Raw genomic sequence first — 17000 nt, 5'->3', positions numbered from 1 at the left:
AGGAATTTCTAGCAAATGATTTCAAACCAGAGAAGCAAATCTCCAGAGAGCTGTCTACTTCAGAGCTGTCCTCAGAATCAATTCATAAACATTTCAGGATGTTTAAGAAAAGAAATTTTCATAGACTGCATGGGATATCTGGGATCCAACATGTAATGAGCTGATAAATGAACATTAATGGATCACTAGATTACAAGGAATCTTGATGTTAATGTTGATGATCATTATTTTAACAATGGATTGGATATTCAAAGAGGATTAGTTATCCTGTGTAAGCCTTTTTCAGTAGTCCTTATCTATCTTTGGTATCTATCTGACATTCAACTCTCATTTAGGGCACTGAGAAATTGTACATGTGCAGTGGCCACACCTAAGTAAACTAAAATAGGTTGAGAATAGTACAAGGTCCACAAACCCAGAAGTGAATTTGTATGCTGTCTGTCCCAAGCATGAGACTTTCCCTAGTACAATGAGCAGATGAGAACAGTTTATTTCAATGGCCTTGAAGGTGCTGAAGCAGGAACTGTTGGATCATTTGCAGCGTGGTCCAACCTGAAAGATACCAAGATCATCCACTGTCTCACATTTTTGCCAGTCATTTTTATTTTTGTCTTGACACTGGATTTTGAACTCTGCCTCACATAAATTCAATTCATTCATGTGCCAATACATCACCCATGATGACAATGATCCTCTGAAAGTAAAAACAAACAATAATACCACTTAGGGTTTTTTCCCATTGTGTCCACGTTTACTGAGTTTTTGTAGTTAACTTGGTGACAAGCAAATTTCCCCTTTAATATTAGTCCATGATTTTAGACATTCTTATTTTGGCTCATCCTATAATCAAACAATTTTATTTTCTTATATTACCTGATTGGTCTGATAGGACTACTTAAGATATAAGTTATTACAAAGACATAACTCTACATTCCTGATGGAATTCCTCTTTTTGGTTCACTTGGCTGCAAGGAAACGGTCTGTTACCTTGTTATCCTCTGTCTTATTATTGCTCTTCTGAACTTGCAACAGCAAAACTTATGTTAATGTATTCTACTAGTAATGATTATGTTAAATATCTTACAGAATTAGTTTATAGATAAGTGATCTGTGGGAGAAATGTATGTCTCCTATTATTATAAAGTGGGGGGGGTTGAAAAATTTAAATTAATTTTGATTACATTTTATAATTGATTCTATTCTATATCACATATGAAGGTTACTAAGTCTCACCTCATGGCCCTTTAAAAGAGGAGTTCGAAGATGTTTCTGAAACCGGGTATACCCATCTCATTTTTTCTTAAGGCACAATAGTCCTCCATTACAATCATATATCTTAATTTATTCATCCATTTCTCAATGGATAATCATCCCTTCCCCTCAATTTTCAATTCTTTGCCTCCATAGAAAGAGCTCTTTTTATTTCTTTGGAATACAGACCTAATAGTAGTATTACTGAGTCAAAAGGTGTGCATAGTTTTATAACCTTTCAGGCATACAAAATGCTCAAATCAATTTCTAGAATGTTTGGAGCAGTTCACAATTACATCAACAATGTGCAAGTGTTATATATTTCCAAGATGGTGTGATATAGGGAGAGATGTAGTCACAGCTCTGCTCATCATCACTTTGTGAATCTTGAAAGCTATCTTTGCATGTATTTTGAAAAATAAAAAGGGGCAGCTAGGTGGCGCAGTAGATAGAGCACCAGCCTCGAATTCAGGAGGACCTGAGTTCAAATCTGGTCTCAGACACTTAACACTTCCTAGCTGTGTGACCCTGGGCAAGTCACTTAACCCTAGCCTCAAAAAAAAAAAAAAAAAAAAAAAAAAGCTATATATATATATATATATATATATATGTTTTATATATGTGGCATGTATAGTGTATATTATATATATATATATATACATATATATATATATATGTGTGTGTGAATCCTATAGAATATTAAATAAGCAAGCTCTTTTACTTCATTTGTATGGAAGGTATTTTTAAAATAAGGAAATCTTTTTAAAATATAATCTTGTAAAATTTTATCCATAATCATATTTCTTAAATGAAATAAGTTTATCTATCAGATATTCAAAAATATCTAATAAAATCTGTTAACTTAAATATACATATATATATATGAACAAAAAATATATACATATATATATATATATATATATATATATATATATATATATATATATATGAACAGGGTTTCATTTAATATCATTTCATTAATTCATACACACACACACCCCAGCTCAATTCTCATTTTTGCTTAAAAAAAGATATTATAAGAATATCAACTTCAGAACTGGTGTGAGGATCAAAGAAGATATGTCAAGATATGTAAACCTTAAAGTACTGTGTAAATATTGTTATAGTAGATTCCCGAGTGTACAGAATCACAGATTTAACTAAAGGACTCCATTATTCATCTATTCCAGTCAATACTACTGCAAAATTGCCATTATAACCCCATGAATGAAGAAGATATAAATATAAATATATACATAGATATGTAGATATATAGATATAGACACCAAGAACTTTTTGAATCCTTACTCCATTATCTATTAGCTCACTGGGGTATCATCCATTATTGATTTCTTCTTCTAAAAACTGTCTACTTATATCCTCTTATTTCATATCCTTTATTTCCCCAATTATATCTTAGGAAATAATCCATAAGAATAAATCTATGAGGACTTTAAATAAAACAAAATAGTTATAAATAGCATTTTTTGATCACTAAGCATGGGTGTAAGGGAATAGATGATCCATTGCCTGAAGAAAGGTTAAACTAAATGCAGTACACAAGTGCAATAGAATATAAATGTGTTGCAAAAAAATGTGGGTGATGAATACAGAAAAGTTTATAATAGTTTATATGAATAGATGTGGGGTGACATAAGAAGAATCAAAATAACAATGTATATACATTGTTACAACAATATAAACAGACAGAAAACTACATATCAAAAATATCAAGATAAAATCTAACAAATTACAAAGATCAAGCAAGACTCAAATGAAGTGTTATGAATAAACATCCTTATACAAATGTTCATTGTGATGGGAGATCTATACGTTTTGCAATCTGTATATTATTTGGATTTTTTCCAATGTAGTGATCTGGTGTGCTGATGTTTTTTCCTCTTAAAAATACTAACTTATTTGCAATGACTCTCTAGGAAGCCAAGGCATAGGAAGCTAAGATCGCTAAGATCACTCTGATGATGGAAGAAACAGTAGAAATCAATTCAAAGTTTTTTTAAAATATAAAATAAATCACTTTGGGATAAAAAGGGCAATAAGGAAATAATCTGTAAAAAGAAAAGTTTAACAGAAAGTATATGTAAAGAGGAAAGAGCAGAATGCCAATTTATTTATAAAAGAATCTGATTTGAATCAAAAAGAAAAAAAAGTAAACAGGAAAGGAATTTATGAATAAAAAACTCAAGCTCCTCAAAATGCACATAAGGAAAATGTGTTATTATCTGATAATGAATTTGTTTTTAAATAATGAGAATAATATGGCTTCTAATAACAATGGTGTTGATGATCATTGTGTCTTCATACTTGAAATGAAAATGCTAATAAGAAAGTAATATTACAAATCTATTTTTGTTCAAATTAAGTGCGTAGTTTGACAATGGAAGTGTTAACTGTGAAAGGACAAAAAAAACACACACACACACACAAAAAGGGAATTTTAAGTAGGATCATCTTGCTTATTCTATACTGAATGAAGGTTTCCACTACTCAAGTCCCTTAAGCATTTGAATAAACTAGTTCTTCTCTATATTACACAATATAAAATACTGTATCACCACTGCAAAGAGTACTCGGAATTCTTCTGCCTGAAAAAGTTAGACAAATATTCTTCTATCAGACATCTATCATAATCCCCAAAGCTTAAGGGACCACTTTTATCTCCCATTCAAAACAGGATTTAAAAATCTCTCCATAAAATGACCCAGGACACCAGCACCAATTTCTTAACTAATAGATATGTCACAGTTTATGATAAAGTTATTTTGTTATAGGAAAAGAAATAAACCCATGCATTGATATAATATATAAATGTAAATTATATAAACAATTCTAGTTTATGTTCCATTAGGAAGCAAACATTTCTCCTGGTGAGTAAGTATTGCTTCTTATATCTTTTCCCTAACTTCACATTTTAAAAAAAATAAATTCTTATTTATATCTTTTGTTTTCCATATTATTATACTTTTTTGCCACTCTTTTTCTTCTCTGCCCAGAGAGTTGCTCATTATAATAAGCAATATTTTGAAAGATAGAAAAGAAAAATAAGATTAAAAAATTAGTACAACCAATCTGCACTGAAAACATCAAAAAACATGTGCATTGTGCAAATTCTACAGACTTCCTAGGGTGGGATGAGGATAGTCCTTTCAGAAACAAAAGAGTAGCAGTACAAAGAATGCTTAGCCTGGAGCTACTGCAAAGTTCCCATTATAACCCCACAGAAGAAAAAGATATAGACATAGATATATAGATATATAGATATAGACCTCAAGAACCTTTTGAATCTTTACTTCATTATCCATTAGCTCACTGAGGTATCATCTACAAATTTCATGAGTATACCACCTGTTAGAGATATTGATTGGCAAGAGTAACATAGAAGCAAACATAATTTCCAGGGGCTTTAAATTGAAGAGTTTCTACAAAAACTCACTGATGAAAAAAAAATTAGATAGATAGATAGATAGATAGATAGATAGATAGATAGATAGATAGATAGATAGATATAATTAGAATTGGCTGGAGAACAATTTGGAACTATCCTCAAAAGGCTATAAAACTGTGTGTAATTTCTAATACAATTATATGTATATATGTACTTTTTGCCACTATAATATATATATTTTTTTCTTATATATATATATTCCAAATATATCTGAAAAAGGGAAAATGGTGTGAGGTCTGAAAACGCAGCAGGGTATCTAAGGGGTATTTGTCCCAGTCAGTTGTCCCATGTTCTCCAGGATGAAGGGCAGTTGAAAATCCAAAGCTTGAAGCCTAGAAAAAACAGATCTCAGGAGCAGATTAAAAATGGGGTTTCATCCTGGGTTGAGATGGTGACGTTTGAGAATGGGGCTTTTGCAGGAAATGCATCAGGTCCCGTCTGTGAGCTGCTTTTAAGAATGCTGGTAGTCCATCTAACAATACTGAATATCCCCAATGCCCACAAAGCTCCCCAGCTGAAGGTAGTTAAGGAGTTAATTGCTGGCAGAGGTATAGAATGCCAAAGAAATGCAAAAGAAAAGAGAAAATTCTAGGAGCAAAAAGTTCATCTCTATAGTAAAAGTGTCTAGTGGTCTAGAGTCTAGGGGGTAAACCACCCTTTCACTCCTATTTCCAGGAAAGCTAATTTCTCCTGGGGTGGGGTCAGAGGGTGTGATAGACCTAAAGAATCAGGCCAAGTAGGAGGCCTTGATGTCTATTAGGTTTCCTAAGCATTGAAGTCCATTGTGTGTGGTACGGAAATGGTTTATTTAATAATTTAATTTAATAAAAAAGCTGGAGAGATCTCTAGAGTAACTGTCTTGAAAGATCTCACCTCATCTCATTCAATTGGCTTTTTAAAATGCTCTGAACCCTAGTTCCCAGGGTTAATTTTGAGACCTCTTCAATTAAGAGGCCTTTTCAATTAAAAGCAGCTACTGCTCTTTGTTGTGAGGCATGGCCCTTAGGGCTGTAAATCAAGATAAGAGTGCAGTTAAGCTTCTCCAAATTTCTTAGTTGTCTGTCTAAAGGTTTATGCTCTTAAAAAAAAATCCTCTTAGGTGTCTGAGAAGAGCGAGTTGACTCCTCAATCTTACCATAAAATCACCAAGCTGGCTTAGGCAGAGAGGAGATCTCAAGACAGGTCCTGAGATCCCCCTGCTATCCCACTCTATGGGAGAGGGGTAGGAGAGACCAGAAGGCCAGAGCGAGAGCCAAGAAGCCCCACCAGGTGTGAAAGGTGGAGCATGGGGGAACTTAACCAAGCCCCAAATTTCTACCAGAGGGCAGGACGTTGGTGGGGGGAAGGGGTAGCTCAACCTCTGTACCAGCCACCAGTTGTTGACTGTCATTCTGGAAAGGCGACTGTGTGCTCCTCCTGCTCAAATTCAGGACAGGGACTGAGGAGTCTTCTCCGAGTGTTTCCATGACACCTATAGCAAGAACCTCTGAGGTTCTGGACCTAAGTCTGGGAGAGATTTACATTAAAAAGGCACCTCTGCTCTTAGTGTTTTTTCTCAGGAGGCAGAAGTTTCCCTGAGGAGAAGAAAAAAAGCTGAGAGTCTCAGGTTTGTTTTCTCAGATTTCTCCTTAGACTGGGAGGGGTTCGGCTTTGAAAGAAACACTTTTTCCCAGAGTGTCTTCCCCAGCCACTTCTGCCTGAGGGCAGAGGTCAGTCCCAGGATTTGAGATGAAAAAGTGTGCATTGAGATGCAGGAAGGCTCCTTGGAAGGCTTCTTTGACTCTAGAGGGCTGGTGGGTAGGAGACTGATTCTCTCTCAGCTGATCTAATCAGCCTCTTAAACTTTCAAGTTTTGAGATTTTTCTAATGTGAATGTCTCTGGGTTTTTTTTTTTGTTTTGTTTTGTTTGTTTGTTTTGTTTTTTTGTTTTTTTTAAGAGACAGCCTAAAGGTGAGTCTTTAGGGATAGAGGCACAGGCCCCAAGCCCTAAGTTTTCCAATTCTATTCTATAGCTTTTTCATTCTCTATAGGCGTCCCTAAGAGAGAGATAGATATAATAAAAACTTTAATATTCGCAAGGAGTTTTGTGCCATGAGCATCCTTAGGCAAAAACTCTGCTTCGGCATGGTGCCCCAAAGAGTTCCACTGTGCCCGGTTTGAGCTGTCCTCCCACTAAAGAAAGGATGGAGTTACCTCAGCGAGAAAATACCTAGGAATATTGTAGCCAAATCCCAAAATTATCAGGTGAAGAAGAAATTATTGCAAACAGCCAGAAAGAAACAACTAAAATATTATAAAGCTGAGGTTGAGATCACACAAGGTTTCACAACTTCCATGTTGAAGAATCAAAATACTTGAAATATAATGTTCTACAAAAGGTTTGGCAATTGTCGATGCTGTAAAATTACCCATGCATATATCTGGTAAATAAAAACTATAATTTAAAAAAGAAAGTAAATTCAAAAAAAAATAAAATTTAATAAAAAAGGAATATAATGTTCTAGGAGGCAAAGGAGCTAGAATTACAACCATGAATAATGTACCCAGCAAAAGTGAATGTAATCCTTCAGAGTGAAAAATAAACATTTAATGAAATATAGGACTTTCAAGTATTCCTGTTGAAAAGACTAGAGTTGAATAGAAAACTTGACTTTTAGATATAAGCCTCAAGAGCTATATAAAAAGGTAAACATAATAGAAACATCATAAGGGAATTAATAAGATCAAAATTGTTTACATTCTTATATTGGAAGATTATACTTGAAACTCCTAATAATTTGATCTTTATTGGGGCAATTAGAAAAAGTTTAAATAGAAAACATGAGTGTGAAATTTATGATTTGAAGATTTCAAAAAAATTGAGAGGTAAGAAAGAGGGAGAAGAGGGAAGGTAGAGGAAAGATGGGAGAAATTTTCTCAAATAAAAGACGCATGAAATTGAAGGGGAAGATGCAGGTATGAGGGGCAATACTTGAAACTCATTCTCATTGAAATTAGCTCAATGATGGAATTTAAAAAAATTAGGAACAGAATTCTATCTTGCCCAAAGTGAAGTATGAAGGAAGGGGATAACAGAAAGGGAGAGTGAGTTAAAGGAGATAGGAGGTATCTCACAAAAAGTAGACTTTTGAGAAGAAGACTTTTGAGAAAGAGACAGAGAGACAGTGACAGAAACAGAGAGAAACAGACAGAGAAACAGAAAAAGAGAGAGGACAAAATGGGGGGAATAAGATAATCAATAATAATGTTGAGGGCGGTAGCCCCTTGGTATTCCTTGTTTGATCTCCAACTCCATTTGGGACTTGGACTTTGATGTGGTCAAACTAGTTTGGGTTATCTGAGCTGGGGGTTTTACAGCCCCCCATTCTAATCTGCTCAAACAGACCAAATGTCACAGCAAGGGAAGAGACTTCTGTCTCTACTCAAAAGATAACAAGAGAATCCTTATCTTATTACATCACTCTCAGGCTGAATGATTGTGCTCTGGTATAAAAGAGAGAACTCAGGGATCTTCTCTTTGCAAAAATGGCCTTGTATCATGCAGCCATTTTGCCCACCGGCTCTCCTGTGTTTCCATTCTAATCAATAAAGACTATGTTTCCATGCAGCATTAAGTAGCAAATTCCTTTGCTGCTGAACCCGCCATTGGTTACTTTGGGGAAGGAAGGAGAGAAAGGGAAAAGGAACTGACCCATCTTTGTTTAGACCACAGTTTACTCCTCATCATTTATTCCTCATCAATAGTAACTATGAATATGAATGGGATAAGTTTATCCATAAAAAGGAAGTGAATAGTAGAAAGGATTAAAAACCAGAATCCAAAAATATATTGTTTACAAGAAACACACTTGAAACAGAGAGGCACAAAGTAAAAATAAGGGCCTGGAACACTATGTATTATAATTTAATTCAAGTAAAAAGAGCAGGCATAGTGATCATAATCTCAGGGGAAAAATAAAAAAGAAGAAGCAGACCTAACTAAAATAGATAAGTGGAAAAGTACACTTTCCTAAATACCTGTAAAGAGTTGCAGTGACTTCTCCTGGACTGTTCCCAGAAACTAAATTCAAGTTCAAGAGCTTAAAATTGGCACATTTTATTGTTCATTCTCTTTTTCAAAAGTGTAAAGTTTACCTTTCTTTATTCTTAAAGTACAGCCCTCATTTTTTAAATATGTATACAAATAATCAAACAACTCCTAGTTATGAATAGTTTTCATTTCAATGGAACTACTCTATGTAAAAATGTATGTATATATAAAATTTTAAAATAAAATAAATATAAATAAAATGTAAAGTAGTTAAATTCAAATTAATTTGAGAATGTAATATCAATTAAAGTAAAGAAAAGGCTCTGTGTGGATGTTTCTTGAAGCAGTAGTGGAATTATATGAGGTAAAAATGAGTAAAGAAGACATCCCAGGCATAAAGAATAATCAGTGCAAAATCACAACCTCACTTGAGAATTGTTAAGGAATGACAACTGATTAGAAATGTATGAGGAAAAGTTAAGATACATGTATAATTCCAAGGTTGTGAGTCTAGGAGGTTAAAAAATAAGACAGAAAGTTCAAGATAGATGGGTGTGGAGAAAGTGATAATTATTTCTGTTTTGGTCATGTTGAGTTTGAGGTGTTTGGAGTACATTCAATTTAAAATGTTTTATAAGCAATTGCTAATGTAAGACAGGCTCAGAAGAGACTAGACTAAACACATGGACATAGAGGTCAGGAGTTAAATTGTAACGAAGTGTCGTCTCTAGAAGCTGCCGGATCACTCTCTGGGAAGAGATCTGCTGTGTCTTCTACTCAAATCTCCCCGACAGATTCTTCTTCCTGTAACGAACCGTTGTCTCCAGGCAGTTGCTGTTAACTCTTGTCCAGAGAAGTGACTTCCCTTCCTGCAGGGAGCCCCGTCAAGCCTGATGCAATGCAGAGTCTTCTTCTATCTCTGGGAGTCCTCTCTTTTATTCTCCCAGAGAATGGGCGTGGGATAATGCAAGGGCTTCTGGGAAGAACCACCTCAGCCAATGAGCCTGCTCCTTCCATCAAGTCAACCTGAGTTCTCACCTTGTAATTGTCCAACCTGAATTCTCACCTTGTCACTATCCAGACAACCCGAGTTCTCACTTAGTAATCCTAACATCTCCCCCTTTCTTTTGATTTAGAACATAGGACAGTCATGACCTTGAAACATAAATCCATCAATATGGGAAGTATTACAGATAATTACATAAATTACATAAGCACATAGTAACATAGTAACGTAACACATGCTAGAAGTATATAACATAATCATAAATTGAAAATTTATAAATGTCCATAAATACATTGTCCATTAGTCTCATCTTGTGTGAGGAAGTCCAATGATTCCTGCTGGTTTTTAAAGTTCTTTAACAGTCTTCTTATTATCCATGCTCTTTCAGTGTCAGATGTTTCTTAGATCTTCTCCTTTATTTTGAGGTCTTTCTCTTTTTCTGTCTCTCTCTGATGGACAAGGCGAATATGACTCGTTGGCACCCATCTGATTCCTTTTCCTGCTGAAGAAATAAAAGCAAACCCTCTCCCCCAGGCAGAGGTAAAGAGGTAAGCTAAATAATAATTAAACCAGTGGGAACCATTGTGGTCATCAAGTGTAAGAACAGGAAAAAAGAGAACCCAGGACAGAAACTTGGGTTTCACTGACAATCAGAGGATGTATGATGAATTATGGGTCAGCAAAGGAAACTAAAGAGTAGTCAGAAAGTAAGAAGGTGAACTAAGAAAGAGCAGTATCACACAACTAAAAAAGGATATCCAATCAGAGAAAGTACTCAAAAGTACCAATAAACCAAAGATGAATATAGAATATATAATTGCCATCTGAGAGCTCTCTTACCTACCATTTGATTGGGGTGACATATTCATGGAGGAGAGGAATACTTGCAAATATAGAGTTCTGGTCTAAGGAGCAGAGAAGGGGCTTAGTACTAATTCTTTAGCCCATTATGTAAACTCCCAGCATAATAACCAAGGCAAGAGTTCCACATCTAAAAGAAATTGGTAATTCAGTCACTCTTAGCCTTCAAGGTCTCCCTATGAGATGAGTGACTAAATTCTACAATTATCTAAAACTCCTAACCAAAGACATATGTCTTTAACAAATAAAAATTCAGGAATGTGCAGAGAGCATACTAATAGATGAGTAATAGAATTCACTCCAAATAAAATTACTTTGGGAGTTCTAGAAGTTTTCAGTCACCCAGTCTGATATGAAAAAGCAGCAAAATCATACAAGAGGACAGAAGCTGATAGGCTGAGGAAATATTCTTTCCAAAGTATTTCAAACTCAGCACTTAATATAAAGTCTAAAAAAAGAAGTAACTAAAAACAATGTACAAGAAAACAGAAAAAAAAAAAAGAGAGAGAGAGAGAGAGAGAGAGCACTGTGGTGATTGAAGAAGCTTAAGGCACAAAAACAGAAAAGAATCAGTCAAAAAATCATTATGCAAAGTCTCAAAGAAAAATGCAACTTGACTACAACTAAAATAATAATTTCCAAGACAGGTTAAGAACATCTCAAGCCATATACAAAAAAAAAAAAAAAAAATAGACTTAAAACAAGTACATTATTTAGACAAAAAGAGTAATATAAGCATATTGCAGGAGCATGAGGGAAATTTCCAGTCAGATCTATGTTGAGTCTATGACCAAGCAAGAAATAAGAAATGTTCATCACAGGTAAAATAATTTTTATTACATTAAATTAAAAAGATTTTACACAAACAAAATCAATTGAATTAAAATTAAAAGAAGAATTTTAAATTGAGTGAAAAAAATTGCAACAAGTTTCTGTGAAAAAGATATCATTTGATAAGAAAAAAGACCAGTACACAGCCATAGTAGTTTTCAGAAGAAGAAATCAAAATTACAAATACTCACATAAAAAAATATTCTAAATCACTAATTGGAGAAATTTCCATCAGATCAGTGGAATAGATTAGATACACATAACAAAGTAATCAAGGTCTATAGCAATCTAATATTTGACAACCCCACCAAACTCCAGCTTTTGCAATGAGTTCACTATTTGATAAAAATTGCTAGGAAAATTGAAAAATATGTTAGAAACTTGGCATAGCCCTACATCTCACCCCATACCAAAATAAGTCAAAATGAATCCATGATTTGCACATAAAGGATGATAACATAAACATATTAGGAGAATAAGGGATGATTTACCTATCAGATTTTTGGGAAAGGGAGGGATTTATGATCAAAGAAGAACTATAGTACATTATGAAAGACAAAATGAACAACTTTGATTACATTAAATTAAAAAGATTGTGCACAAATGATTAAAAGGGAAGTACAAAGGTGAGAAAAAAAAATTTATAGCCAGTATTTCTGATAAAGGTTTACTTTCTAAAATACATTGTGTCAAATTTATAAGTATAAAAGTCATTCCCCAATTGATAAGTGGTCAAAGGATATGAACAGACAATTTTCAAATGATGAAATTAAAGCATCTCTAGTTATATGAAACAAATGCTCTAAACCATTATTGATTAGAGTGTTGGTCTGGGAGTCAAGAAAACTCTGAATTCAAATCTGATCCCCAGATAGTCACTAGATTATGACCTTGAACAAGTCACTTCATCCTTTTTCCTTCAGGTTTTCATTTATAAAAGGAGCTGGAGCAGGAAATAGAAAGGGATACTTTTGTCAAGAAAACTCCAAATAGAATCACAAAGAGTCTATACATACTCCAAGATATGCAACAAGAACAATCATGACTAACTTATTCTGCAAATTTGATCACAATATAGTAGGAAGTTAGTGGAGTTTTTGTCAAACAGGCATCTTCAAACATTTCTCTTAAGGACATGAAAATTGGATAGATTATTTATGAAAAAGAGCAATAAGGAGTCTAAACAACCAAGCTCAGAAAGAGAATTTGAGCAAATAATAAATGTATCACAAAAATGAGAAGGGAGAAAATTTAAGTCCAGACCAATGCACAAGAAAATTCCACCAAATATTTAAATAGTAATGAACAAATATGCTACATAAAATTGTTTTTTTTTTTTAATAGGTAAAGGAGAAGATTCTGGGAAGATGACAATTTTTTGACTTATTAAAAATGTAAAATTGGCTAATAGGTGGGGAGGGGGGAATCTACTAAAGAAAATAACTCCTTAAGTTAAAATTAACCAAATAGAAAAAGTGGCACAAAAGTTAATAGAAGAAATTCATTCTGTAAAAATTAGAATGAAAACTAATGAGTGTATGAGACATCAAGAATCAATCACAGTCAAAAGAATGAAAAAATAGAAGAAAATGTAAAATACTTTATTGGAAAAAGAACTGACATGGAAAAAAATCTAGAAGTAATTTAAGAATTATTGGATTAGCTGAAAGCCATGATCCAAAATAAATAAATAAACAAACAAACAAACAAATAAATAAATATGAGTCTGGGCAACTTGTTTCAAGAAATTAACCAAAGAAAACTGTCCTTAATTCATAGAAACAAAGGGTAAAATAGTTATTGAAGAATTCACTAACTACCTCCTGAAAGAAATCCCAATGAATGTTGTAGTCAAATTTCAGAATTATTAGATCACCCAAGAAGCCAGAAAGGAACAATTCAAATATCCAGTAGTCACAGTTAGGATTATACAGGACTTAGCAACTTTTACACTAAAGAATCAGCTGTCATAGAATATGATAGCTGAAGGAACTTGGGTTACAACCAAGAATCAACTACCCAGCAAAAGTCAACATAATCTTTCAAGGAAAAAGATAGATATACAGTGAAATAGAGAACGTTCAATGATTTCTTATGAAAATACCAGAACTAAACAGAAAAAAAATTGATCCTGAAATACAAGACTAAAAAAAGTACAAAAAGGTAAACAGGGAAAAAAAAGTTATCAAGGATGACATTTTTTATATCCCTAACAACAGGAAGATAATACTCATCACTTCTGAGAACTATATATTTATTAGGGCAGTTAGAAGAGGTATATACAAACAGAGGATGGGGGTGTAAATAGTCTTTGACATGACGATATATACAAAAGAAATTAATGGATGGAAAAAGAATTGTACTGAGAGAAGAGAAAAGACAAGGTAAAATGGAATCAATTAGATCGCTTGAAGAGCACAAAATATCTAATACAGTAAAGGGAAAGCAGGGACTAATCATCAGATTTGACACAAAAAGGACATTGCATACACATTCATTTGGATATAGAAATTTATTTTATCCTATAGATAAGTAGGAGGACAAAGAGGAAAGAAAAGTGAAGAGGTATATAGAAAGATTGAGGGAGTTGGTAATCAGAACTAAGACATTAGTGAGGAGTGACAGGGTGGAAAGAGAGAAAAAAAAGTATAAACAATGGAGAAAATAGAATTGATGGAAATAAAAAGTTGTGAGTGTGATGGAATAAATTCTTCCATAAAACAGAAGCAGATAGCAGAATGGATTAAAATATGGAATTATACAATAAGCTGTTTAGAAGAAATACATTTGAAGTAGAGAAATACACACATAGTAAAGGTAAAAAACTAGAGAAGAATCTATTATACTCCAAATGAAGCAATTTTTAGAAAGAAGCAGGGTAGCAATGCTGATCTCGTGCAAAGAAAAAGCAAAAAAATAGATCTAATTAAGATAGATAAGGACAAAAACTACATCTCGCTAGAAAGAACCATAGAAAATGAAGTAATGTCAGTACTAAACATATATGCACCAAGTGGTTTAGCACCCTAATTCTTAGATGTTATAGAAAGAAATAGACAGCAAAACTATACTAATGGGGTATCTCAACCTCCCTTTCTCAGAACTAGATAAATGTAACCACAAAATAAAAAAAGAAATAAAATAGGGTAGTAAATAGAATTTTAGGAAACCTAGATATGATAGACCTCTGGAGACAAATGAATGGAGATAGGCATATAGCATTTTTCTCAGTGGTGCATGGCATCTACACAAAAAATGATAATTTATAAGAATCTCACAATCAAACACAAAAAGGCAGAAATAGTAAATGCATCCTTTTCAGATGTAAAAATATCCCATGGATAGGCTAAAATGTAATCCTAAAGAATGAGTGGGTCAAACAAAAAATCATAGAAATGATCAATACTTTCATCAAAGAGAATGATGTTAATGAGACAACCTACCAAAACTTATGGTATGCCATTAAAGCAGTTGTTAGGAGAAATTTGATAACTCTAAATGCTTATAAGAATGAAATAGAGAAAGAAGATATCAATGAATTTGGCATACAACTAAAAAAAAACTGGAAAAAAAACAAATTTAAAATTTTCAATTAAATACCAAATTACAATCAAAGGAAAGAAATAAAATTGAAAAGAAACTATTGAATAAATAAATAAAACTAAGAGGTGGTTTTATGGGAAAAAACAATAAAATAAATAAATCTTTGGTTAATTTGATTAAAGAAAAAGAAAAGAAAATTACCAGTATCAAAAATGAAAAGGGTGAATTCACCACCAAGAAAGAGGAAACTAAAATAATAATTAGGAGCTTTTTTGCCCAACTATTTGCCAACAAATCTTAAGATCTAAGTAAAAATGGATGAATTTTTACAAATTTATTAGTTGTCCAGATTAAAAGAAAAGGCAATAAAAGGCTTAACCCCATTTTAGAAAGAAAATTTGGATAGAACATCAATGAACTCCCTAAGAAAAAATCTTTAGGACCAGATGGATTTACAAGTAAATTCTACCAAACATTTAAAGAACAATTAATTTCAATACTAATTAGATTGTTATTATTAAAAGAAAGAACCCTAGCAAATTCTTTTTTAATATGATGTTAATATCTAATCAAGGAGGGTCAAGACAAAGAAAGAAAAGTATAGACCAACCTCCCTAATGAATATTCATGCAAAATGTCAAGCAAAACATTAGCAAAGAGATTAAAGTAACTTGTCACCTGATAATACATTGCGAGCAGGTAGGATTTATACCAGGAATGTAGTAGAGGTTCCATCTTAAAAAAACTATCAACATAACTGACCATATCAATAATGAAATAAATAAAAATCATTTTTATCTCAATAGATGCAGAAAAAGCTTTTGATAAATACAGCAACCATTGCTATTTAAAACACTAAAGAGCATAGGAATAAATGGAGTTTTTCTTAAAATGATAAACAGCATCTATATATAAAACTATTAACAAACATTATATGTAGTGGACATAAGTTAGAAGCCTTCCCAATAAGATTATGGGTGAAGCAGGAATGCCCATTTTCATCATTATTATTCAATATTGTACTAGTTATTAGCTTTAGCAATAAGAGAAGCAAAAGTAATAGAAGGAATTAGAATCGGCAGTGAAAAAACAAAACTATCATTCTTTGTAGATGATATGATGGTATACTTAGAGAATGAACTAAATTCATAGTAATCAACTAAAAAACTATTTGAAATAATTGACAATTTGAACAAAGTCACAGGATATAAAATAAGCCCACATAAGTCATCAGTATTTCTTTATATTACTAACAAAGCTTAGCAGTAAGAGATAGAGAGAACATTTCCATTTAGAAAAACTATAGACAAAACAAAATATTTGGTAATCTATCTGTTAAGACAAACACAGGAAGTATATAAACACAGAATACTTTTCATACAAATAAAGTCAGATAATTGGGAAAATATCAATTGCTCGTGGGCAAGCCAATACAATAAGTGACAATCCTACCTAAATAAATTTCCTTATTCAGTAAATCATCCAATCAAACTACCAAATATTATTTGAATATATATCTAGAAAAAAAAAAGAATAAAATTCATCTTGGAGAACAAAATATAAAGAATATTAAGGGGATTAGTAGGGGGCAGGGGGGTAGAAGCAAAGGAAGGTAGCCTATCCATATCATACCTAAAAACTGCATTATAAGGCAACAATCATCAGAATTACTTACTGGTAAGAAATAGAGTGATGGTCTCAGATTGGCTAAAATGACAGGAAAAGATATTGACGAATGTTGGAGGGGATGTGGGAAAACTGGGGCATTGATACATTGTTGGTGGAACTGTAGACAGATCCAACCACTCTGGAGAACAATCTGGAACTATGCTCAAAAAGCTACCAAACTGTGCATATCCTTTGACCCAGCAGTATTTCTACTGGGCCTATATCCCAAAGAGATCTTAAAGGCAGAAAAGGGACCCACATATGCAAAAGTATTTGTGACAGCCCTTTTTGTAATGGCAAGAAACTGGAAACTGAATAGATGTCCATCAGTTGGAGAATAGCTG

The 17000-nt window shown here is 33.1% G+C and overlaps 1 long non-coding RNA gene across 1 annotated transcript in view; it reads right to left on the bottom strand.

The window, feature by feature from the left end:
* Positions 1-630: 630 nt before the first annotated feature.
* Positions 631-17000, bottom strand: part of LOC141545703 (uncharacterized) — a 129474-nt gene continuing 113104 nt past the window's right edge. The window contains exon 3 of the long non-coding RNA XR_012483121.1: positions 631-694. This is a non-coding gene — a long non-coding RNA (uncharacterized LOC141545703). The remainder of the gene's footprint in view (positions 695-17000) is intronic.

Source organism: Sminthopsis crassicaudata, chromosome 6, assembly GCF_048593235.1.
Source record: "Sminthopsis crassicaudata isolate SCR6 chromosome 6, ASM4859323v1, whole genome shotgun sequence".
Classification (NCBI taxonomy): domain Eukaryota; kingdom Metazoa; phylum Chordata; class Mammalia; order Dasyuromorphia; family Dasyuridae; genus Sminthopsis; species Sminthopsis crassicaudata.
Note: the sequence above shows the minus strand (reverse complement) of the source record. Positions and strands in the feature narration are given on the sequence as shown.